The 25516-nt window shown below is 34.5% G+C and overlaps 1 protein-coding gene across 1 annotated transcript in view; it reads right to left on the bottom strand.

Moving 5' to 3' along the window:
- The window catches only part of LOC118744098 (microtubule-actin cross-linking factor 1), a 719134-nt gene that overhangs the window by 458477 nt on the left and 235141 nt on the right, over nucleotides 1–25516 (bottom strand).

The following is a 25516-nucleotide window of genomic DNA, read 5'->3' on the forward strand; positions in this document are numbered from 1 at the left end:
CCAAAATGGACCAAATTTGATCCATTTCTTTTCGTTTGGTCCATTGGTCCAATTCTTTTTAAAATGGTCCATTTCACAAGTCTTTGGTTAGGTTATTGTCACCCTTTCACTTCATGCAATAGTTTCGCGTTTTCAATTTTTTGTATCCCTATGTTGAATATCGTCATCGTCAGTAAAAGTGACGATATGGCCATCGTCAGCCATGTTACTGTTGCGCTGACGATCGTCGACGATAACGATGACGATATTCGGCATAGGGCCGATTGGCAACACCTGCTAAAAGTGTGAACTCGCCTTGCCACTGATCTTCGAATATGGCGTGGCTAATCATCTGTCAAAGCACGCTTCAAAAAATATCGCGGTTTCTTGCTAATTTCAATTGCTCGGTGACCAATATTAAAGGGGCTGGCAAAAATATGGAAAGGTAGCAAAACTTTAGTCATAGCATTTAGCACATGAAAATAATATTCCATTTCAATCGAAAAGATATTAAACATCTTGAAATTATTACACCACATAAAGCTCTTTCTGATACTGATGTATCAATTTCGCAAATTGAGGCTGAGTGAAGGTAACTTCAAAAACTGTACCAATATAGAACGTTTTTGGAATCAAGTAAGTTTGATTAAAAATGGATTGGGTGATTGGGTGAAGCGGCCTTTGGAGAATTGTGTGATTTAGTTCATAACATTTTTAGTCTGCCGCACAGTTCCGCATCAGCTGAGCACAAATTTTATGATTTAGCATTAATAAAAACGAAATTAAGAAACAAATTGTAATTGAAAACTTTAAATGAAATAATGTTAATAATATACAATTGTAATGCACTTTTCTTGATAAGGAGGAATAAACTCCACTCAATTTCCCGATGTAATAAAAATTGGTATATTTTTTACCATTTGGTCCATTTTTTGGTCCGAAAAATAAATTGGAAATGGCAACCGTGGTGAGAACATCAAGGCGCACGCCACAAATCGCAGGAGAAGCTCGGCCAAACACTAACATATGTGTAAGCGCCAATCTATTATTATTATTATCTATATCTACATATATAATACGCGAAGGCATTTTTAGTGCAGCATAAAAGATCTGCACCGTTCGTTCGATTTTCAAACATGGGGTGTCAAATTAAAGCGCTTGGCCTGTAATGTGCAAACTGGTTTTATTTTTTCGAAAGGAGTTGCCACCTGTTAAATAATTAAACTCAAGTTATTGACTAATCAATGCCCTCAGATCCGCACCATCCGTTCGATTGTCAAAAATGAGGTACCAAATTAAAGGCCATAGGGTGTGGATGTTCAAGAAGCTTTTACCTTTTCGAAAAAAGTTGCCACCTGTTAGGATATTAAGCTCAAATTAATTAAAAAGTTAAATCAGTTATTAAATATGGGTATCAATCGAAATGGTTTTGAAAAGGCCTTATAACTTAACTACGTATATGAGGGTTGCCACATGTTAAGAAATTTAATACAATTTTAATTAAAGGAATTTGGTAAGTGAATAAGGTATCGCTATATGGGTGTCATACAAAAGAGGTTTAAGAAGAAGAGTGAGAAGTCTAATTAAACTATTTTATACCCAAGTTATATGAAATATTAACGATGGATGTCAAATGAAAGAGCTTCAAGAAATACTTAATTTCACAATTTAGAACTTTTTTGATGTGTTTGAGGGTGGCCACAGTTTAAAGGGCTAAACTAAAATTATTTAGTAAGTTAAATGAATTACTAACCGATGGTTATGAATAGAAATGGGACTAAAATTCTATATTTAGGAGGGTTGCCACATGTTTAAAAAATAAATTTCCACTTAATTCATCAGTTACTTGAAATATTTATAACAATGTCAGACGAAAAATATTTAAGGAGATTTTAGTTCGAAAATAATTTAAGGGGGTTGCCGCCTGTTTTGAAAGTGGTATTTCGTTTATTTATACATAAGTTACATGAAAATTTAAAATATGGTTATCAAAAGAACGAGTGTTAAGAAATCTTTAAATTGAACATTTGGTTTTTTTGTTTTGTTGAAAAAATTAAGCTTCTATTATTTAATAAGTTAAATGGATTGTCAAAAGATGGGTATCAATCAAAATGGTTTGAAAATAATTTATTTTTAAACTGTATTTAGGAGAGTTGCCATGTGCTTAAAAAAATTAAATTCAACTTAATTTATCAGTTAATTGAAATATGTATAACAAGGCCAGGCGAAAGATTTTAGTTTCAAAATACTTTTAGAGGGGTTGAAAAGTCGAATTTGTTTTACTTATACGAAAGATACATAAATAAAATATCGAAATATTAGTGTCAAACGAAAGAATTTTAAGGAAACTATAGGCTGATAATATTTTTAACTAGAATTTCCATTATGAGAAGTCAAATTAAAGAACTGGGATTCCACATGGATGTGCACAGGTTTTATTTTTTAAGTTACAGGGACATTTGAAATATGATGAAATGAAAACCGACACCATGCGAGACCTTTCATCACTGAGAAATGGTTTATACTAATCATTAGGAATATTTTTAGAGGTTTCTGAGAATAGGGTTTCACCTGTTTAAAAAATGTAATTAAATGTTGGCGTTTTGCCGCCATGCGGGCTGAGTAGCTATTATTATTATTATTATATTAAAACTTAGACCAGCCATGCCCGGCGCCCACAGTGTGCTTTTTGAACACTCCATTCGACTTAATCGTCGACAGAAGTAACATTTTGATATGACGCGAAATGGTTTTGAAAGCTAATGTAATTCCCTTTCACGAAAAACTATTGGCATTGAGCCACAATTACTCTTTGACCTTGATGTTAACCCCTGAATATGAACAATGCATTATATATTGCATGCAGCGATGCATCCTTGACACAATATTATATCACTCGAACAACACGTAAGTTGTAGTGCTATTCAAACCTTTAATTTGAGTCAAAGTAGAAGTCTCTTTGAGAACCAAATTATAACGATTCTGAAGTTCAACATCGAAATTTCATTCGAAATTTTTGCGCAGAGTAAAAAATCGTACAGCAGATTTGAAGTTTGGTTTAAAATTGTTATAACTTGGCTCTCAGAGGTCCTAAAAATTTTTCCATGCCACAAATTAAAGATCTTGAATAGCACTACACCGTACTTGTTATTCGAGTGATATAAAATTGTGAAAAGGATTCATAGCTGCAAGCAAATAAAAAAGAATGCAGAAAATATTTTAATTATTATTATTTTATTTACATTAGCTTTCAAAACCATTTACTTTCATATCAAAATGTTGCTTGCGTCGAAGCGCTACGATTATTCACATGGAGGGTTCAAACAGCACACTGTGCGCCGGCAGAACTCTATAAGCAAATGCAAAATTTCTAGGGGTTCGTCGTCTTACGCGTGGTTATTATCTATATTCGACCATTTTCAATACCAACCTACCTTGGAGAAAGGGAAACTTACATTATAAATTTTTACTCGAGTTATTATGTGCACAGACGGACGAACAGCCTAACATGGATTAATCGATTTCTGTTTTCATTATGAGCGATTTGGTATAGATGTGTATATATCGTAGCCTCGCGAGGCTAACTAGCTGCCTGGCACTGGTCTATATCTATATCGATTTTTTTACTGTTACAAACAGGGTTTGAAAATATTGATATATGAACGTTCGCGTACATACATTTATGATTTTATACGCGAACGTGAAGGCATCAAATATTCTCTATTGATTCTCCTTCACGAACGAGAAACTTAAAACAAGTCCAGATCATTCGGGTTCGCGAATGTTAGGTAGAAAAAATTTTCGCTGTTGTTCGTACGCGTATGTATTGGTAGACCAAACAGCGCGCGTTAATACCCTGTAGGGAAAACACGAACTAGTGAACCAGATTTCTAGTTCAGTACTAGTTCTTTTTTGCCAAAAACGAACCAGTCCGATAGTAACAAGTTCTGCACCAGTCCAAAAGCAGTGAAATGTGGTACTTTCACTAAACTATTCTATTTTAAATTTTAAAAGCAGGGAAGGTAATCATTATGAGTAAAATAATTTAAATCAGTATTTAATCATTATTTTATGAATTATTATTGAGTTTTATTTTCTCAAACGTTAAAGTTACTAAAAGCCATTTAGTGAAAGGAGTTATTCAAACTCTAATGAAAATTACTAACAATTTCTACTAATTTACTTCGTTTTTAAAAAAGCTTGTCACGCGAATAGCAAACCGGCATTTAAATATCTGCATACATATAAATACATACATATCTAACCAATTATGCATGTACACTGAATTCGCCGACAAGCTTTTTTAAAAACGAAGTAAATTAGTACAAATTGTTAGTAATTTTCATTAGAGTTTGAATAACTCCTTTCACTAAATGGCTTTTAGTAACTTTAACGAGACCTTAACTTATTTTATTTTATTCATTTTAGTGCAGTTTTGACAAAATTTTCTTGCTAAAAAATCTTTTGTTTCACTACTTTATTTTATTCCTTTGATTATGCATGTTAAATAAAAGCTTATTTTTAAAAAAATATTTTTTTACATTACTTTATTTTCTAATTTTTAGTCCATTTATAAAAGCCTTGTATATTAAATAGTTTTATTTTATTTTATGTACAAAATTTTGCAATAGATATTAAAATAATTCAACTTGCAATGAAAGGGAATAGAAAACTATGCAAGCAAAATGTTGTTTGCTTACGTTTTGTATAAACATACATATGTACATACATACATATAGCAGCAGTTAATTTCATTTAAAGAAATGGCGTGTCGTCCACTTCCGATGTAGCATGGCATATATTTAGGCGCAATATTAAAGTTCTTCTGGCGGGGAAACTTCTCGAGTCTTCTAATTGTATCTCCTTGATATGATGCCTACAACGAGGTTCATATCTAGACTAGGTTGATATCTAGAATTTGCCATAAATAGCTTTGCTCTGGTTTTACGTTCTTTGGCAAATTACGCTCTGTTAGCCATAAATTTTACTAATTTTTGACTTTGAATCAGGACCCCTGGACCATATAGGGAACTCATTTATATTTTAAATTGCATTGTCATCGTGATTGGAACTATGCTGAAAATTTCAAGATCTAACTTGTCGGGAAGTTAGTTTAAAATCGATTGGAAATTTCCACGATTAGCGCGGGATGACCAAGTTAAATAAAAGCTTATAAAAAACAAAAAACTAGTACAGCGCTTTCACAACACATACGAACTACTGGGCACTCAGCAGATTTAGCAAACACAAAAATAATCGACATAGAAAAACGAGAAAAAACCAGATACACATTAGAAAGTTTAAGGATCTTGCAAAAAAGGGAAAACACAATAAACAAAAAAGAAGACACCGATGACATTTCTGCCGCCTACTTGTTATGCTTATAGAATTCAAATTTAGTTTTTAGTTTAGACAAAGCTACCACAGAAGGTGGTATGGATTAAAGTAGATTTAGTTAATTTAATGACGAATTTTATGTGAGTATTTTTTGTGTTCAATATCTCAGATGTTCTTTTGCAATTTTTATATGTACTTATGTATATGTATGTGTATTTGTTCCTTTATTATTATGTATTTATGTTTTTGTAACAGATAATAAAATAAACACGCGCCTGAAGATGCGAAGAAGATTAGTGAAACGTTGGGCCGTAAGTGAAATAACAACGTTTCATTTACACTAAAAGAATAGATCAGACAAGCCTATCACAAACTAAAAAATTTTCACAAAATACAAACTGATCGGATATACATAAATAAAGGAAATAATTATTATTTGATTTTTATTTTTGGGATTACAAATAATGATTATTTTATGATTTTTATTTTTTCGCGCAGAGATTATCATTAATTTTCAGTTTTATTTTTCCACTTAAAAATAATGATAATTTATAAAATTGAAAAGGCCATAAAGACGCAACCTACTAAAATTTTTACCTGAAAAGTTTGGGTCTTATTCCTTTTAAAAGGGTGCGGCGACTTCTCAAAAGGATACGTCGGTAATCACGCTGGTATAGTTTTTGAGTTGCTTAATAATCATTATACTTAGTGATTCCATAAACAAAGGCCAAGCTCCTGAAGGACAATTGAGAGAGGCAATGCAGTTGCAGAAAAAGAGGCATTTAAAAAAAAGTGTCAAAATAATTACCACTTTCTCACTAAATTTATTTAAAAATGCAATCACCAGAGCTACCTTTTTTTTAAGAAAAGACAAATTAATTTTTTTATGCAATCCACCACAGCTACCTTAATACAGTCAGTCAATAAAGTTTAGGTACAACGAATTCTTTACAATACGGGCAACTATTTTTTTAATATTTTAGTTTTCGGTAATTTTTTATAAAAATATGGTAAATTCTACAATAAAATCCCCAAAAATCAGAGTTCCAAACCTTGTGCAAAATTTAAGAAAATTCTGCAAAATTTCATTAAAATAATTCACTTTCTATTTACGCTCTCTAGAAAAAGTTTTATAGCCCATTCAATTTTAGTATAATGAAGTGCAAGTATGAGGAAGCTAGGACTTACCAAACAACAACAAAAAAAATTGCTAAATATCAATGGTAAGTCCTAGCTACCTCAAACTTGCACTTTGTTATAGTAAAATTGAATGGGCTAATAACTGAGTACTTAACTTTTTTCTAAAGAGTGTAAATTGCAATACTTGGATGGAAATTCGCAGTTTTCTTTAATTTTGCATAAGGTTTGGAACTCTGATTTTTGGGGTCTTTGGTGTAGAATTAACCATATTTTTATAAAAAATTAGGGAAAAATAAAATATTTAAAAAATAGTTGCCGGTATTGTAAAAACTTCACTGTACCTAAACTTTATTGACTGACTGCATATCTTATTTAAGTTAAGCACGACAAAAACTTTCAAAGTACTTCATATACATATAAGCTTAAAAAGAACTGAATTTACTTAAAAATCAATATGCTTAAATTTAGACAAGTAAGACAAAGTGAACTAATATTTTTACTTTTAAGCAGAACGCACTTTTGTTTTTTACTTACTACTTAAGTTTAATACTACTACTACTACTACTAATGTGGTTTATAAATTTTTAATAAATGCGTTTAACCATTTTCATCTGTCGAATTAGGAACTGGTTTGGAACTAAAGAAAATAGGATGCAGAACGAACTAGATCTCATCTGTCGAACTTGGATCTGGTTCGAAACTATAGAAAAAGGGATGCAAAACGAACTAGATCTTATCTGTCGAATTTAGAAGTGGTTCGGAACTAGAGCCAAAGGAATGCAACGGGGGACAATTGACACTTCTTAGGACATCGCAATGTTAAATTCGCAAGTCGCTAGCGTGCAAAAGAGAACTAACGCGTACTAGCCATGGTTCCAAACGCACTAGAACCGAACCAGTTCCGCACTAGTTCGTTTCCCTACAGGGTATATGTAGCCATAAGTGGCATCGATGCCTTCGCGAACGTTCACTGCTGTCGTTCTCGCTCATAAGTGAATGTAAAGGCTGCGTCAAACATTCGCGGAAAGTTGATGTGGCTAGCATTACTATTCTATGCGAAGGCAATTTTGTTAATTGCATAGGAATTGCACCGATTTTCAAAAATGAGGTGTCAAATGAAAGGGCTTGGCCTCTAGATATGAAATAAGTTTTAATATTTTTGAATAGGATTGCCACCTTTTTAAAAGTTCTAAAATCTGCACGGCTAGTTGGGTTAAAAAAAAGGTGTCAAACGAAAGGGCCCGGCCTGAAGACGTACAATAATAGCGATTCTACAACAGCGCAGTGGCAGTGGCAGCGGCAGTTTTTCGAACTGTTACTGCGTGTTAAAAACTATCACTGCCACTGCCACTACGCTATTGTAGAATCGCTATAAGGATTTATTCTTTGAATAGAGTTGCCGCCTGTCTACAAAATTATAATATTTACATCCTTCGCATGATTTTCAAAAATGAGGTTTCAAATGAAATGCCTTGGCCTCTAGATATTAAATACGTGTTATTTTTTTTTTTTTTTGAATAGGATTGCCACTTTTTTACAAATTATAAAATCTGCACAATTCGTCGGATTAAAAAAATAAGGCGTCAAATGAAAAGGCTGGGCCTGAAGACGTACAATAAGGATTTATTTTTTGAATAGAGTTGCCACCTGTCTACAAAACTATAATATTTACATCCTTCGCATGATTTTCAAAAATGAGAAGTCAAATGAAAGGGCTGGGCCTCTAGATATGAAATAATTTTTTATTTTTTTTTTAATAGAGTTTCCACATGTCTAAAAAATTATAATATTTACACTGTTCTCCCGATTTTCAATAGTGAGGTGTCAAACGAAGAGGCTATTTAAGAGGAATCTAAAGATGTGCAAGAATGGTTCTTTTTTCGAACAGGGTTACCATATTTTTATAAAATTTAAATTCTGGACCGTTCATTGGATTCAAAAAATAAATTAGATGTCAAATGAAAGGGTTATGCCTCTATATGTAAAATATGGTTTCAGCTAAGCAAAACTATTTGGTTTAATCAGTTTATATATATATATATATTCATATACAAATTTAAGTATTTTCAAGTACATATATACTTACATACATATCGACCAATGCATAAATGTAAGTGCGGAAATAAATATTACTTTAATATGAAATTCCAAAATATATTCAAAAAAAATGAAACCATATTTTACATATAAAAGCCTAACCCTTTTATTTGACACCTATTTTTTTAAGCCAACGAACGGTCTAAAATTTAAAAAATTTGAAACCCTCTTCAAAAAAACTCCCCTTCTTGCACATCTTTAGATTCCTCTTAGATAGCCTCTTCGTTTGACACCTCACTATTGAAAATCGGGTGAACAGTGTAAATATTAAAAATTTTTAGACAAGTGAAAACCCTATTCAAAAAAAAACTTATTTCATATCTAGAGGCCAAGTCCTTTCGTTTGACACCTCATTTTTGAAAATCATGCGAAGGATGTAAATATTATACTTTTGTAGACAGGCGGAAACTCTATTCAAAAAATAAATCATTATTGTACGTCTTCAGGCCCAGCCCTTTCATTTGACGCCTTATTTTTTTTTAATACCACGAACCGTGCAGATTTTATAATTTTTAAAAAGGTGGCAATCCTATTCAAAAAGCAAAAAAATTTATTTCATATCTAGAGGTCAAGCCGTTTCAGCTGACACCCCATTTTTGAACATCGAATTAACGGTGCAAATCTTATGCAAGAATATAATAGTATTTCTAGCCACATCAACTATCCGCGAATGTTTGACGCAGCATTTACATTCACTTATGAACGAGAACGACAGCAGTGAACGATCGCGAAAGCATTGATGCCACTTATAGATAAATACATATATTAAAGCACGCTGTTTGGTCTACCAATACATACGCGTACGAACAACTGCGGAAATGGTTTCTACCTAAGATTCGCGAACGGGACCGATCTGTACATGTTTAATGCTTCTCGTTCGCGAAGGAGAATCAATGGGGAATATCTGATACGTTCACGTCCGCGTACGAAGGTGAGTGAATATTTCCGAACCCTGGTTACAAACAACCGTTATGCAATGTTCGATCGAGTACAAAAAATTGAAAATACCAAAAACGTTTAAGTACGGGCAATAATTTTCTTTTGTTTTAGAAAAAGACACTCGAGAGCGTCGCTTTTTCTAAACTTTGGGCCCGTTCTCTCCCGAGCTTAAAAGTTGCAGCCTAAAATGTATTGCCTTTTTTGAGAGTCGCTAACAAAAAAATAAAAACCAAATTGATTCCAAAAAAAATTTATAATAATAATAATATACAGACCAATTCTGAATACTCCCAGGGAGTTTGTTCTCCGGGAATTTGTTTCTCCCGAGAAAGAAATCCTCCAATAATTAACTCTCAGGAAGTAGCATTTTCCCCGAAAATTTGGAAGGAGAAAATTCAAACTTCGCAAGAGATGTTTAATACTTTTTTTGACAGCTCCGCCATTTAATATAAAAGAATTTTTATTCATGATAGGAAGAAAGGGAAAAGAGAGAAAACTCCCAGGGAGTTCCTGTTCAGAATCGGCCTGACAATATACTAGCTTCGCTGCGCCTTAAATGTACTTTTGTGTTGTTACTCTCTCCCAAAACTCTTACGGCCTCATTTATAAAATATGTTTAAAGAGCTTTATGAAGTAAGATTTAAAAAAGAAATGTCGATCTATAAAGCACTGTTTATTTTTATTTTTTAATGTGGGTGTTAGCTAATATCTTTTCGAAGGTAATCAGAAAATATGTAAAGTACCGACTTTATCTTGGAAATTTAATTTATTATCTTATAGCTGGAGTCTACTATCGCACCCTTTCCTCAAACTTGGGAATATTCAAACTTCAATATTCAAATACCGTATATTTATGTAATTTTAAAAAATTTGCCTAATATACAAATATGTTCTGCAGTATTAACTAATATTTTCAAATGTTGTGCGAGGGAATAACAAAACAAAAATTCTTTTAAAGCGCAGCGAAGCACACCGGGTATTTGCTAGTATTTAAATATTAAATTAAATTACAATTTTCAAACAGGTGGCAACCTTCCAAAAATATTTTCGCCTGTAGCAGCCACCTGGCTGTTAAAAAATTCTCATGCCCATACAATTTGTATGAAGCATACCGAAATAACGCATCATAAACGCTTAGCGGTTAGAAAATCCGACTTTGACAGGGCGTTAGGAAATGAAGTTGGCTACAGAAAACAGCGAATCTGTCATTTTCGTAGTTCACACAAACGAACCTATGCTTATTGTTGGTGTTATTTATTATATATATAATACACACTTCGGCGCTAACGCTAGGCGTCAGAAAATGCTCAGCCCAACGCTTTTATGTAGGTATGGCAGTAGGCTTTCTTTAAACTTTTACTTTTGACAGCCATAGTTCAACATTTACTTTATCTTATCAGTTTGCGTTAATTGAAATTTACAAAAATGGCCTCTCTTATATTGTTTTTAATATTTTAAATTGGATCTCTAGCAATGCAGCGGGGAGAAGTGTCCCCTGTTCGGAAATGCAGTAAACCAAAGCGTCAGTGTCTTTTACTTCTAAATTATAACTCCTGGTAAAGCCCAATTTACGCAACTAAGCTCCAATTCGACATCTACCCGCGTTTGCGCATATTGCACATTTCCATCAATTATAGTTTAGAAATAAAAGAGACTGATGCTTTCTTTTGCTGCATTTACGAATAGCCCCGTGTATTCAATTTCATGCATTAGTTTTTGACTGATGCGCGTGCTAACACACCAAAAGACTGACAGACAAATTTTCTAAAAACTGTTGATTTGGCTTCTGTTGCTCTAATAAAGACTTCCCATATTAATATTTCTTTAAAACCTATGTATAATGTACATACTTAATATTTATTAATTTATTATATGTATATAATTAAGCTTGAGAACTACAAAATCGAAGCACATAGTTGCACTTCCAGTTCATTCGCCAGGGGAAAAACAGTTGATAATTAAGTGGGTCCAAACGAAGTGCTATTTTTTTTGTCCCCCCTTTTTAATTTTTATGGTGGTAAAAACGAAAAATCAAAAACAGCATTATGCGATCCCAATAATAAGCCACTAACAAAGCTGTTATTTATTATTGTAAGCCATTTTGGTTTCTTTCGCGAACGGTATTTTTTGATATATTTTACCTACTTCATATAAAAATATTTGTCCCCGCTCAGGTTATTTTATAACACTGTGCGACACTAAAAATACCTGGGAGGTTATGTATATTTTCTGGTAGGTTTTTTCGAGTAGAACCAGAATTGAAATATGAATTTGGCCAAACACCCCCAAAATCTTAATTACCGTTAAAAACCCGGTTTTTCGTACTTTTGCGTACTTATAAGCCTGTAAGTAACTTTGTTCATTATCAACCGAGTTTCGGTTCATTGACAGGTCTAAAAAGAAGAAACTTGGGCCTTTCGAACGATATACGCGTGAGTAAAGAACCCTTACGAGATCTAAGTGTATTTACCCAGCAAACAATTTTTTTTTACTTTTTTCCGTCATTTTTCAATTTTGGAGGGGTTTTTACGCACTATTTTATAAGAAAACCATACTAGTCCTAAATTGATTATAAAACCAAATCTAATAACGAGAAAAACTAGTGTTTATTTTCAAAAATCGGATGTAAGTTTACTGAGTTATTAAACTTTTTATGAAAACAATTTTTTTACAAAAATATTATTTTTGGCTATACAACTCAAAAATTTTTGCTTGACAGTTTTTTTTTAATTTGACGTTTTCTATGATCGCGAAGTATGGCGATCCCTAGAGCCGCATTAAATAGGCCTGAAAACTTTTTAAACGTCCCATTGGTTAAAGCTGAAAATATTGTCCTACCACCACTGCATTTAAAGCTAGGGTATATGAAACAATAAGGGTATTATCACAGTGTTGCAAAGCCCTTGCATGTTGCACGGTTTTCACGGTTTGCAAAGCAATCCCATAGGAAAACAGTTTTTTTTTTCGTGCAATCCATGCACCGTGCAAGACTCCGAAAATACCCCTAAATCGTAAAAAGCTTGGATGTAAATTGCGATGCTTTTTGTCATCTTAAAGTGTTGTTCCCAAAATTAAGTGAAGCCAACATGAAAGGAGGTATTAATTTTTTATTCTCTTATCTAGTACTTTTTCATCAGTTTAATCTCCTTTTATGAATTTTAGATATTTTCATAGGATCTCAAATTCGTAAGATTATTAGCGACGTGAGCTTCTTGAACAAGCTAAGCTCTGTAGAAGAACGTGCATGGCAGAGTTTTGTAGCGCTAGGCGATAATTTTCTTGGAAACCACAGAAGCGACTATGTCACGGTTGTTAACGAATTTTCGAATGCTTACGGTGAAACGGGCTGTAACATTTCCATAAAAATTCATTTCCTTCATTTGCATTTGGACATCCTCGCACATAATTTGGGCAAGTACGGTAATGAACAAGGCCAACACTTTCACCAAGAAATAGCTACAATTAAAAAACGTTTCGGAGGAAAAAATAAAATAACAATAATAATAAGGCCAACAACCGTGCCAAATTTGGGGGAAATTTGTAGAGCAGTTACCGAGATAAATCATTGTAAATATCAATTTTGAGTGAGTAAGCTTCACTAGTAACCAAAATGTCGCAGTTTTCGTATTTCTGAAAATTACCGTTATATGGGAGGTGGCGCGGTTTTTGCCCGATTTTGCCCATTTTCAATACCATTCGTACTACGCTCAACGCTATATAGACGGACGGACGGACAGACAGTGACCGCTAAATCGATTTCTTTTTTCATTATGATCATTTATGTATAAATTTGTCTATATCCATCTCGATTCGCTTTGGCTGTTACAAGTGCCCTCGGGTATAAAAATGATTTCAGAATATTCTACAATGAGAAACTGATGATACTGAACTAAGAAAAAAAACGGCGAAGAAAACATTTTTGAGTAGTATAGTCAAAAATAATATGTTTGCAAAAATTTTGTTTTCATAAAAAGTTTTATAACTCTGTTAACTTTCATCTGATTTTTGAAAATAAATACTAATTTTTTTCGTTACTAAATTTGGTTTTACAATCAAATTAGGACTAGTATGGTTTTCTTATAAAATAGTGCGTAAAAATCTCACCAAAATTGAAAAAAGGCGAAACATGTATAAAATAAATGTGTGTGCTGGGTAAATACACACAGATCACTTAAAGTTTCTTTATTCACATACATATCGTTCGAAAGTTCGGTTCTTAACGAACTAAGTTACAGGCTTATAAGTGCGCAAAAGTACGAAAAGCCGGGTTTGTAACGGTAAATCAAGATTTTGGGGGTGTTTGGCGATTTCATATTTCGATTCTGGTTTTACTCGAAAAGACCTACCAGAAAATATAACTTCCCAGGTATTTCTACTTCGTGCTTTTTTGTAGCACTGTGTAATCAACCTCAAAAAAAGGTTTAAGCAAAGAAACAATGAAAAAATGCGTAACTTTTTGTAAATGACCACCTTAACTTCTATTGTTATTTTCTATTTTCGCCTGGAAAATTTTATCAACATAAGCGTGGCTTTCTATTATAATACTGTCCCTCCGAAATTTCCTGAATGTCACTTTTTTCGTTTTCGCTGTATAAGCTGGGGATACGATCAAATGACCTTTGCCGTTTCTGCGACGTTTCTAGTGAAACACCACTCAAGATCCTCATCGAGTGTGATGCAGCCAGCAGAAGACGTGAGAGGAGTTTAGGCTCAATATGGCCACAGCTGGAGCACATTCACTCCCTAACCCCGAATAAGCTATGGAACTTCCTGAGGGATCTGGGCTTGGAGGAAGTGTTGTGAATAGCGGAGGACACAATAGACCATTAGGTCGCAGTGCAAACCTCATCATACTATCTATCTATCTATCTGCATTAGACTGTGACAAATAAAACAAATGTTTTTTTTTTCTTTCGGCCCCATATCAAAATTTCGTTTTCGGTTACAAAAAAGTAATGTCGGCGAAATTTCAGCGCTCCATCTTCATTTTTCAGTTGGCGCTCGCAAAAACAAGCATTTTCAATAAAGAAAATGTTGCTCCGTAACTTTATTTTTTATAAACAATTAAATGTAACAAATACAAGAAAAACCTAACGGTTAATCTACGATCTATCAATCAAATATTAATGTTTTCTTAATATATTAATTTTTTAATAATAATTTACTGATAAAAAAAGCCATATTTAACTTTGAAAACACGGAAAGTTCATTAACATTGGGGTGCATAAATCTTGTGGCCAAGGCTATATATCGCACGTTTAATAATATAGAGATGTATGTAACTCAAAATATACGTTTTCGGAGATTTCATTATGCAATTAATAAGCTTCATAAGTAAAATATCTTCAGTCTAACAAATAACCAAACTTCCCAAGTATGACAAAGATTCACAGCGTCTTTCAATCTGTCCTTTTGTATACGAACTGTATGAAATGATAAAACTTTGATTGCATTTTCCCATGGTACAATAATTACAGGTATTGTCTTCCCAGAGAGCGCGCATTCCGATCTGCCTTATTTAAAAAATAGCATCATCAATAAATGGTTTACTGCTAGGGAAAAGGGATATTTCCATACCCCATATATCATATATGTACACGTATTTCTTTTTTTAAACAAACCTTCTTGCAGAAAACTGATTTAATTTGCAAAAGCCGGAAAAACACTTGCTTGTAAATAAATTCAAAATTTGTATTACCTTGTTTATACCTAGGCAAGAACCGCACTAACAACAAACTGATTTGACTTCACACATACATATTTCTTTCAAGCATTTATACCTCAGTCTTTATAGCGCGCTTGCTCAAACCGTATTCAAAAGTAAAGAAAATTTGGTATTTTTATTCAATATTTCTTTGATAATTAATTTGCGCGGTGGACCGAAATGGAAGCGAGCAGGAATTCTGATATGTTATAATATTAATTCAAATTTAAAACGGGCTCGATAAAGAAAAGCAGCCTTTTTTGTGAGAAATAAAAAACGATTTGAAAACAAATTCGAGTCAATACCCTTTTGAATTCCTAAAGGCGCTGGCCCAATGCTGACTTGCTTTGCATGCCTTACTTACTTTAATTTGCTTCGATTTACTTCAAATACTCGTTTGGCCAAATGGCGACTTGGAACTCTGTCAAAGCAACCAGCTGTGTAGTTAAAAAATCAAGGTATGTTCCCTTACACTAAGAATAATTCTCCCACAAAATTTCAGAAAATTAAAAAAAAAGAAATGCAAAACAATCTCTTCGGATTTATTTTTAAATTAATGCGATTTAATTTTTGGATTTCAAAGGAATGATAACAATTATACATATATAAATATATGTACATTTATTAAAAACAAAAAAAAAACGGTTTTTCCAGAGACGACTGATCACTAGTTTAACATCATAAATATCGCTAGCTTTGTGTGAAAATTTGCTTAGTCGATAATTCTTGAAACCTCATATTTTCATAAAGGAAGCAAGAGAAATTAAGGTACTTGTTTTATTTTTTCTCGATTATGTTCAATGAAAGGCAAATTTTCTAAGTCCAAAAGAGGCCCCGAAATTCCGTTAAGGCCAAAGTAATACGAAATGTTTTAATAAGGATCGAATCCTTCTGATATTCGTAAAGAGTTTTGCTTTGCTTCAAACACGCAAAATGTTGTATTCAAAGTTCCCGTCAAATTTGTAATAATGGACTTAGCAACTTTTCAGCCAGCGATATATTAAATATAAATATGGAAACATAGAATAATTTTTATTAAACTTTGAATTACTTATTTTTTTGAATTCATTAAGAAACATTTGCCTATTTGAAACTTTGAGGCGCTTAAAGCAAGTGAAGCAAAGCTGCTATTTGGTCAGCCTTCATACGTTTTAGTATATTCCAAATAACTTTTGACAGTTCTCAAAGCGAAGCAAGCAAAGCAAGCCTCCATTGGGCCAGTACCTTAAGCGTATTGAATGTTGGTTTTTTTTTTATAATTTTTGTTTTTATTTATTGAATCTGCCCTGCCTAAGAGCCTAACAATAAGTTTTCGAATCTTAATCTATTCACTTAATTTACATCCCCTAGTTGGCCCTAAGAAAAGATTACGACTGGGCTGGTAAGTCATTCCTACGTAGTCTTGAGGTCCTGTTGACACGCAATAAAGATCTTGCTAAATGATATGGGTGCGCTAAAAGCTTCGATACATATTTCGTCTTCCGTTGTTCTATTTCGGTTCGTACTTCTAGTATTCTCAAGTCGCGGTGAATATACCAAGGTGCTCCGGTGATTGTTCGAAGGATTTTAGATTGCGCACGACGAAGGATTTCGATGTTGCTGCTGCTCGCGTTTCCCCATAACTCACATCCATAGGTCCATATCGGTTTCAAAACTGTATTGCAAATAAGCACTTTATACTCCAGACTCAGGGGTGAGCGAGAGTTAATAAGCCAGTGGAGAGAATTAGCCTTCAGCTTGAGATAAGTCCTTTTAGGCGCTATGTGGTTTCGCCAAGTAAGTCGCCTGTCCAGGTGAACCCCTAGGTAAGTGACATGATTGCTTTGTGGTATTTGTACGTTGTTTAAAGTCAAGAGCGGACAGTTACTCTTATTCAGTGTAAATGTAACTTGCTTACATTTTTGCTCGTTAACCTTTATTCGCCAGTTTGCGAGCCAATTGGCAACAGCTTCCATATGATTGCCTAGGAGCACAGTTGCTTGTAGAGGACACTTGGAGCGACTGATTATGGCAGTGTCATCGGCAAAAGTGGACATTATCAGGCGGTCGTTTGTAGGAATATCCGCGGTGTATAAGACATACAACATCGGGCCAAGGACACTGCCTTGTGGCACTCCAGCTTCGATTGCATGGGCTTCAGAAATAGTGGTGTTACATCGAACTGCAAACTTTCGATTATAAAGGTATGACTTAAGCAGTTTGTGTGTGCTTTGTGGGAGTAGCATTTGTATTTTATACATAAGACCATCTAGCCAGACGCGGTCAAATGCCTGGGCGACGTCAAGAAATATTGCAGCGCAATATTCCCTCTTTTCAAACGCTGTTCGGATTTCGGTTGTTGTGCGATTTACCTGCTCGATTGTTCCATGTTTTTCCCTGAAGCCAAATTGGTGAAGTGGTATTATATTGCGGGCTTGCAGATGTGGGGAGATGCGCAGCATAAGAAGTTTTTCGAATAATTTCGACATACACGGTAGCAGGCTGATGGGCCTATATGAAGATGGCTGCGTTTTGTCCTTTCCGGGCTGTGGTATCATCACAATAGTCGACTTTTTCCATTGGTGAGGGAAATGACAATGTTTTGTGATTGCGTTAAATAGCATACAGATGCAAAGTACAGCACAATTTGGTAGCTCTATAATCATTTTTGGGGTTATTAAGTCGTGCCCTGGGGCCTTATTTGGTTGCAGTTGATCCTTAATTACTTTTGAAATTTCTTCAGGTACAAATTTCAGCGGCTCACATTTTGACACATTGGGTACGGGTGGAAGTTGAAAATCATTAGTTGCGGGGTTTGGCCTAAAAACATTTTTTAGATGAGAAGCAAAGGTGTTTGCTTTTTCTGCGTCACTCCGAGCCCATTTGCCATTGTGGTCCCGTACTGGCATTTCAGTCTCTATTGGCGCATTTAGCTTGTGGTGTGCTTTCCATAACGAGTGCTTTGTGCTAGTCGGTGAGAGCTTTTGGATGTAGCGGTACTGTGCGTACTGTTCCTCGTTCTTGAGGGCTCTCGTCAGTGCATGTGTGGCCGCTAGGGTTCGAAATTTCAGACTTTGGTATCGATACTAAGTACTCATTCTGGCATCGAGCACATGGTATCGATGCTCTAAAAGTATCAGGGAAAAAGTATCGATACTACTCAGTATCGGACTCATTGAAATACGTTTTTTGGGATACTAAAATTATTATATTTATTCTTCAATCGTATATATAGTTATTTCCTGAAATTAAAACAATAAACATTTAAAATATTTGATTTTTATTTCATTGCAGAACTTACTTTCACGTTAGAAATAATTTCAACGTTAAATGTGTATGTACATTCATACATATATATATATATATATATATATATATATATATATATATTATATATACTTTCACGAATTCCAAATATTATTAAGAATTTTTATAAACTTTATGGGTATGCATTTTTGTAACCTATTCAATAATGTGCAAGTTTGAATTAAAAGGCAACGGCAGTAGGCTACACGTAAAGTTGATAGGTTACAAAACTGCTTAAGCTCTTTAAACCTACTGTATTCTTTATGAATAAGGCCATTCAAGTTTAACTTATTTGGTTTATGTTATGCAACAGACTACACGAAATTTCAGATAATTTTAAGTGATGGACAAAAGTGAATGATAGTAATTCATATGAGCAAAGAAAATTGGGTTGCCAATGGAAGAAAGAATTTAAAAAGTGTGTTTTTTAAAAAGTATTCGATACTACGAGTACTTTGCAAAATATTGAGTAAAATCGCCAAATAAGGTATCGAGTATTAAAGTACTCATATTTATACCCTCAGTATCGATGCTTACTCAATATCGATAGTATCGTTCGAACCCTAGTGACCGCCTTGAGCAGTTGTTTTGATGCTGGTTCTATGAGTCTGCCATATCCGTCGTAGGCGTCGTTTTTCCAAGACAAGCATTTCAATTTTCCTATTGGTTAAATTATATTTTTTATTTTGCACATAACCTTTCTGGGGTGTGGAAATGCTAGCGGCTGCTCTAAGTGTAGATTCAAGAGCGGCTATGGAGTTTTCAATATCGGTCGGCGCATCTAAATTTGGATCGAGGTCTATATGCGCACTGATATATTTTTTATACTTTAACCAATTTGTAGCCCTTGTCGTGAGCATATAGGGTAACTCTTTTTCTTGCGGCTGATGCCACAAGGTGAAAAGTACAGGTGAGCGGTCTGATGAGAGATCTGCAACTGATTCTGTATTAATAAGGCCGCGAGGAATTTTCCTTGTCACCGCAAAGTCAATCAAATCTGGCAACTTTTGCGGGTCTGCCGGCCAATATGTAGGCTTTCCAGGAGAAGCGTAATCGAGTTTGTTTCTTCTACATATAAGCGCGTTATACAATTGCTTGCCTTTAGGGTTGGACAAGCGTGAGCCCCAGTGAGGGTGCTTCGCATTATAATCACTTGCAGCAAGGAAGCGCTCTCCCAGCGAACTGAAGAAATCCATAAACTCTTTTTCTGTTATCGTTATACGTGGGGGACAATAAACCGCGGACAGCGTAATATCACCTTGCTTTGTTTGTACGCATATTGATGTTGCTTGCAGATAATTCTCGGCAATTCCAGTCAAATGATGGTGTTTAATCCGGTTTCTGACTAAAATACCAGTTCCGCCATGCGCCTTTCCATCTGGATGATTCGTGCAATAAAAGGTATATCCCGAAATGTCAAAATTATATCTATTAGTTAGGTGTGTTTCAGCAAGGATCATTATGTCAATGTCCTTGTCCTTAAGAAATTTTGACAGCTCTAGTTTGTGGCGAGGAATGCCATTTGCATTCCAGAGGTCTATTTTAAGTAAGGTTCTTGTTTGCTGAGTAGCAAGCAGGATGAGCAGCGTATTTTGATTTCGCATGAGTTCTTGCATTGTGTTTTGCATGAAAGTCATGAAATTCATCATGCTTTGTGGCATCGACGCTATCATAGCTTCGATATTGGATTGTTTACCAAATTGTGCATGGGGATGCTGTTCTTGCGGCGCAATTTGAGGTGCAGTTTTAGTAGGGGCACGGTTTTCTAAGCCTGATTTTAAGGCACTTGCAAACGAGACGCCATTGACGGTGTTTGATAGAACTGTTGGCGACGTGGCTCTTTTGGCGAAGAAGACGTCAGGATTCGTTTAGGAGGGTACAAAGGCATTCGGTACATTATGAGTACGTATGGAAGCCACGCGTTGGTTGATCCGGTTTTTTAACTCCTTATAGACTGGACAGCCTCTGTAGTTTGCTGTGTGATTTCCACCGCAGTTACCACATTTTTTTGCACGCGGGTCTTCTTTGTTTGATGTGCAAGTGGCAGAGACATGTAGCTCTCCACAAGCTACGCACACTGAGCGAAGCGTGCAGTAAGACCTAGTATGACCATACTCCTGGCAGTTGGTGCATCGTACAGGGCCATTTCTCTTATGCGGTTCTTCCACAGTTATCCTACGATGCAGCAGATATTGCAATTTATAAATTGGATGCACATCGTTTTTGCCCAGAGGTTTGTTTTCAGGCTCGAGCTCAACTTTAAACATAGGGTGAGGGATTTTGTTCCTATTAAAAATATTCACAGCAGCTTTTGGATTGAAACCATGTTCTTTAAGTGCTTCCAAAACTTCCACAGCATCAACGCTTGGTTCGATACCTTTAATTACAATTTGTAGACCTTTTGCACTTTTAAGTTGGTATGTATAAAATTTTGTGTTTGTGTCATTCAGGTATTTGGACACTGTTCGAAAATCCTGTTCGGAATAAATTTGTACTTTAGTTTCGCGAATATTTCCCTTAGATAGTGGGATAATATGAAACTTATTACTACCGATTAGCTGTGTGAATTTTTTTACAAGAGCGCTTGGATTCTCTTCTCTTATAAAAATGGGCGGAGGTTTGGCATTAGTAGCTTTTGCAGCACCTTCAGAAATTTGGCTATTCACATCATCGGCATTGTCACTTAGCAGTGCAAATCTATTCGTACTGACTTGCTGAGTTGAGGTAAGGCGGTTTATTTTTGTCTTACTGCCCGTTGAATTTTGCGGACTAAGTTTTCTTTTTATTGTAACATAGCGGTCCATTCCAGTCTGTATGGCCGCATTTTTAGTTGTTTCGTTTTTCAACTTTTCTTGCGCTTAACCTTTGTTGCCAGTGCTTGCACTCAAGTTAAGTTGTGCTTGTGCAGCAAGAATAGGCCGGCTTGTTGGCACCGCTGTGCAGTCGGCAGGTACCGGTGTGTTTGTTGTTGTTGTTTGCACGATAGAGGTAGTAGAACATGTCACTGTACTAGTTGTTGTTGCCATAATATTTGGGGATATGTTATCGCTTACCGAATTTGATGTAAGCGTTGGGCGTGAAATGTGATACGGCACAGGTGAAGCGCACTCTTCACTCCAAGACATCGGAGTCGTCAATAGTAAGTTTGGAGGAAAAGTCCGCTGATCTGAATCTTGAGGGGGTTTGAGGGTGGTCGATGGATTGGGCTTTGCGCTTTCGCTGTCACTCTGGGACCGAATAGAGAAATATGCGTTGTTGCGTTGAACTGAAAGCCGGCGCTCATTTTGCTCGCGTTGCTTCTGAGCTCGGATTTCAGCTTGACTCATCGCTTTCTGTTTTTTTTTTGTTTTTTTTTTTTTTTTTTTTTTTTTTTGTTTTATTAAATTAGCACAATATTTAATGACTACGGAGCGAACATAAAAACACGTCCGCACTCATTCACATTTAAATATATTTTTTTTGGTTTATGCTTCCATTTTGAATCATAGCGAACCAGTGGCGGACCCAGGTAGGGAAATATCATTACAAGAATATATAATAGGTTTGTCCCACAAGCTACTTGTAGAAAAACTCGAGCAAAGTTCAAACTTTGAGTGTATATCAAAGAAACTCAAAAACTTACTTGCGGAGCGCGTATATGTAACTCGACGTGACTTCGAGAAGCTTGGGAAACAAACCTAAAGAATGGATGTTTTTGAAAATTTTAATTCATTGAAAAAGTGTGTAAAATTTCACTTGAGTTTGAAATTTTAGCTGTGTGCTAAGCTCGTATTATGTTATTTAAGTAGGCCTATCAGTTTTTCGAATTCACTGAATTTTAAAAATTTTGAAATTATATACTTAATTTTCAATTTTTACTTTTTTGGTAATATTTTCGAATTTGTATTATTTTACACAGTTCAAAGTCACAGCAAGTTTGAATATTTTCACAGGATCAGAAAACGAAAATTCCAAAATGAATTTTATAATACATTTCTTGAGATTTCTTATTTTTAGGGTAATTTCCAAAATTTCAAAAGCTATCGAAATCCGGGAGATTCTAGAAATTTTGGTAAAATGAGAATATTTTGAAATGTACAAGATTGACATTTTAGAAATTTTTATAATTTCCAAAATTTTGATAATTTTATTTATCCTAAAATCCATCCTAAAATGTGAAAATGTGAAACATCACAAATTGTCGAAAAATTCTTATGTTCATGGTACTTGTGTGTAAAAAATAGGAAATTCTTAGAATTCTAAAAGATATTAACATTTTTGAAAAATTCCAAAATTTTTTTCACTTGTCTGAACTTTTCCAAAATTTTGTATTGATATAACAAAGTTTGAGAATTTAAAATTTTTTGAAAATTTTGAAAACGTCCAAAAATTTTTTGAATCCAAGAATTACGAAAATTCGAAACGACGAAATATGAAAATGTTTTCAACATTCGAAAACTTTTACTTTCGTTTGATCAGTTTTGTATGTTCGGCACTTTTACTTAGAAAAAAATGGTTAAAATTCTTACAATTCTCAAAACTTTTGAAAAATAAAAAAATGTAGAAATGTAGTATTCATCATTATATTGAATTATTGTGATTTACTAAAATTTCTCAAATTCACAAAGTTTTGAAAGTTTAGAAAATTTTGGAATTCCACTCAAGTTATTTAAAATGGGAAACTTCAGGAAATTCAAAATTATCAAAACTCTAAAAATTTTAAATTGCGGTGATTTTTAAATTTATATACACGATATATGTTTTTGAGTTTTTTCGCATGGCTATGCTCTGAATAAAATTCGTAATATTTAATTGGTTACCTTTAGTGGCTTCCTGGGGGCATATAACACTATGCGACAGTCAAAATCGGGATGGGATGAAACCAACGGGAAATGTTATATCGGTCAAAAACAAGTTATACGTGGCCCGGCGTTTCGCTGGGTCACGTCTAGGAATCGAGATATATCGATTTGAAGTTAGTAACTATCATATAGGGGAAATTGTCACCTTTGGTGGTCTTTTTTTTTACATAACTCGAGAACCACTGGTCTGATTTTGCTCAAACAAATTTAAAAAATTAAAAATTACAATTCCTTTAATCTGTTAATATAACGTTTATTTTTCCCTAAAAATTAAAATTTTTTTTTAAATTCATAAAAAATCCAAAACGGAAAAAAGTGTCACGTAAAGTCACATAACCTATGAACAAAATGAGACATACATCATGAAAATCAATGTATGCGTTTCGCTTTTATTCAAAATTAAGTAAAGGTATGAATTTCAAAAATTTGCTCGAGATATGCTCAAAATTCTTTGGAAAAAACATTGATGACTTTTTTTATGATTGTCAGAATTAAAAAAAAAGTAATAAACAAAAGGTTATTTGATTTTTATGGTAGCGGTAACAAACTAAAAAACGGTCATAAATGTGCGTGGACAATTAAAAGGAAAAAATGAAAGTGCACTTTTTTAATTATTTGGGTTTTTTCCGTTGGCTACCTGCATGATTTTTTTACACAAATTGCACACACATTTATGAGTGGTAGAACGCTTCGAAAAATTTAAAACGCACACGAATCAGGTATATAGCCACCCTTAAAAGATGCGCCAATTCATAAGTACCTCTCAGTAAAATATTGAAACTTACGTAGTATTTATAGGTGTTCATTGATCGATTTTTGTCATTCAACAATTGTCTCCGAACGCGTAAAGTACGATTTTTTTAAAGTGACGAAAAAGTAATAAAAGTATAAAACCGAAATGAGTGCAAATTGTCCAGAAAATATCAATTTATTTTGTTACGTTTGTAGCAAAAGAGCTTTTTCAACAAATACTGCATTACTCACTGAGCAAGTGGAGCGCGCTTTTAAACTTTATTTTGATTCCGAAATAATTCGCGGCGTTTCGTGGGCCCCGACAAAATTTGTAAAATGTGTTACAATGGTCTTAACAGGTGGATCCAAGGGAAACGCAGTTCACTTCGTTTTGGTGTACCAATGATTTGGACTGATACAGGAGAGCACAATTCCGACAACTGTCACGCTTGCGCAAACAAAATATGTGGAGTAAATCGTAAAGGCCTTAAACGAAGAGTTTACATATCTGTTAAAAGTGCACAAATACCTCTAACGCATTCGGATGAAATACCATTCCACCGCTTCCAAGTCCTGACAGAGAAACTTCTTTTTATATTGAAACAATGGATCAATCGGATTTCACCTATAAACCAACACCAGAAGCCGGCCCATCGAACAAAATAATTCCAATATCACAAGCAAGAATGGACAAGATTGTTGCAGAATTAAACCTTTCTCAACGTGAAGCAGAAAAACTTGCCCAGCTTTTGAAAGAAGGCAACAATTTGGAGCCTAATGTCAAAGTCGCCGGATATCGAAGGCGACAATTGCTATTCCAACGGTACTACACACTCAACGAAGGGAACACATTTGTTTACTGCCATGATATAAAGGGACTGATGGAGGCGATGGCCATTAATTATATCGCAGCTGATTGGCGAATGTTCATCGATTCTTCGAAATCAAGCCTGAAAGTTGTTTTGCTACATAAATATAATAAAAAAAACCAAGTATTCCCATTGGCTACAGCACAGACATGAGCGAAACATACAATTCCATGAAAATAATTTTGGATAAAGTTTGCTACACTGATCACATGTGGCGGATTAGTTGTGATCTGAAAGTCGTGGCGATGCTAAGAGGTCTCCAAGGAGGCTATACAAAAAACATGTGTTTCTTGTGTCTTTGGGATACCCGATTTAAAGGAAACCAATACGAAACGCATGACTGGCTTGCTCGAGATCCAACGGAGAAAGGACACAACTGCGTAAATGATCCACTAGTGCCAATGGAGAACATCCTCATGCCCCCTCTCCATATCAAACTGGGAATCGTAAAAAATTTCATCAAGGCCATCGTGAAGCAACCGAAAATTCTTGATTGTTTGAAAAATATTTTCCCACCAATCAGCGAAGCAAAATTGAAGGAAGGTGTTCTGAATGGGCCGGATATACGAAACCTCATGAAATCAAAGGAATTT

Source organism: Rhagoletis pomonella, unplaced genomic scaffold (genome assembly GCF_013731165.1).
Source record: "Rhagoletis pomonella isolate Grant_MI unplaced genomic scaffold, Rhpom_1.0 Rhpom_scaffold_00008, whole genome shotgun sequence".
Lineage (NCBI taxonomy): Eukaryota > Metazoa > Arthropoda > Insecta > Diptera > Tephritidae > Rhagoletis > Rhagoletis pomonella.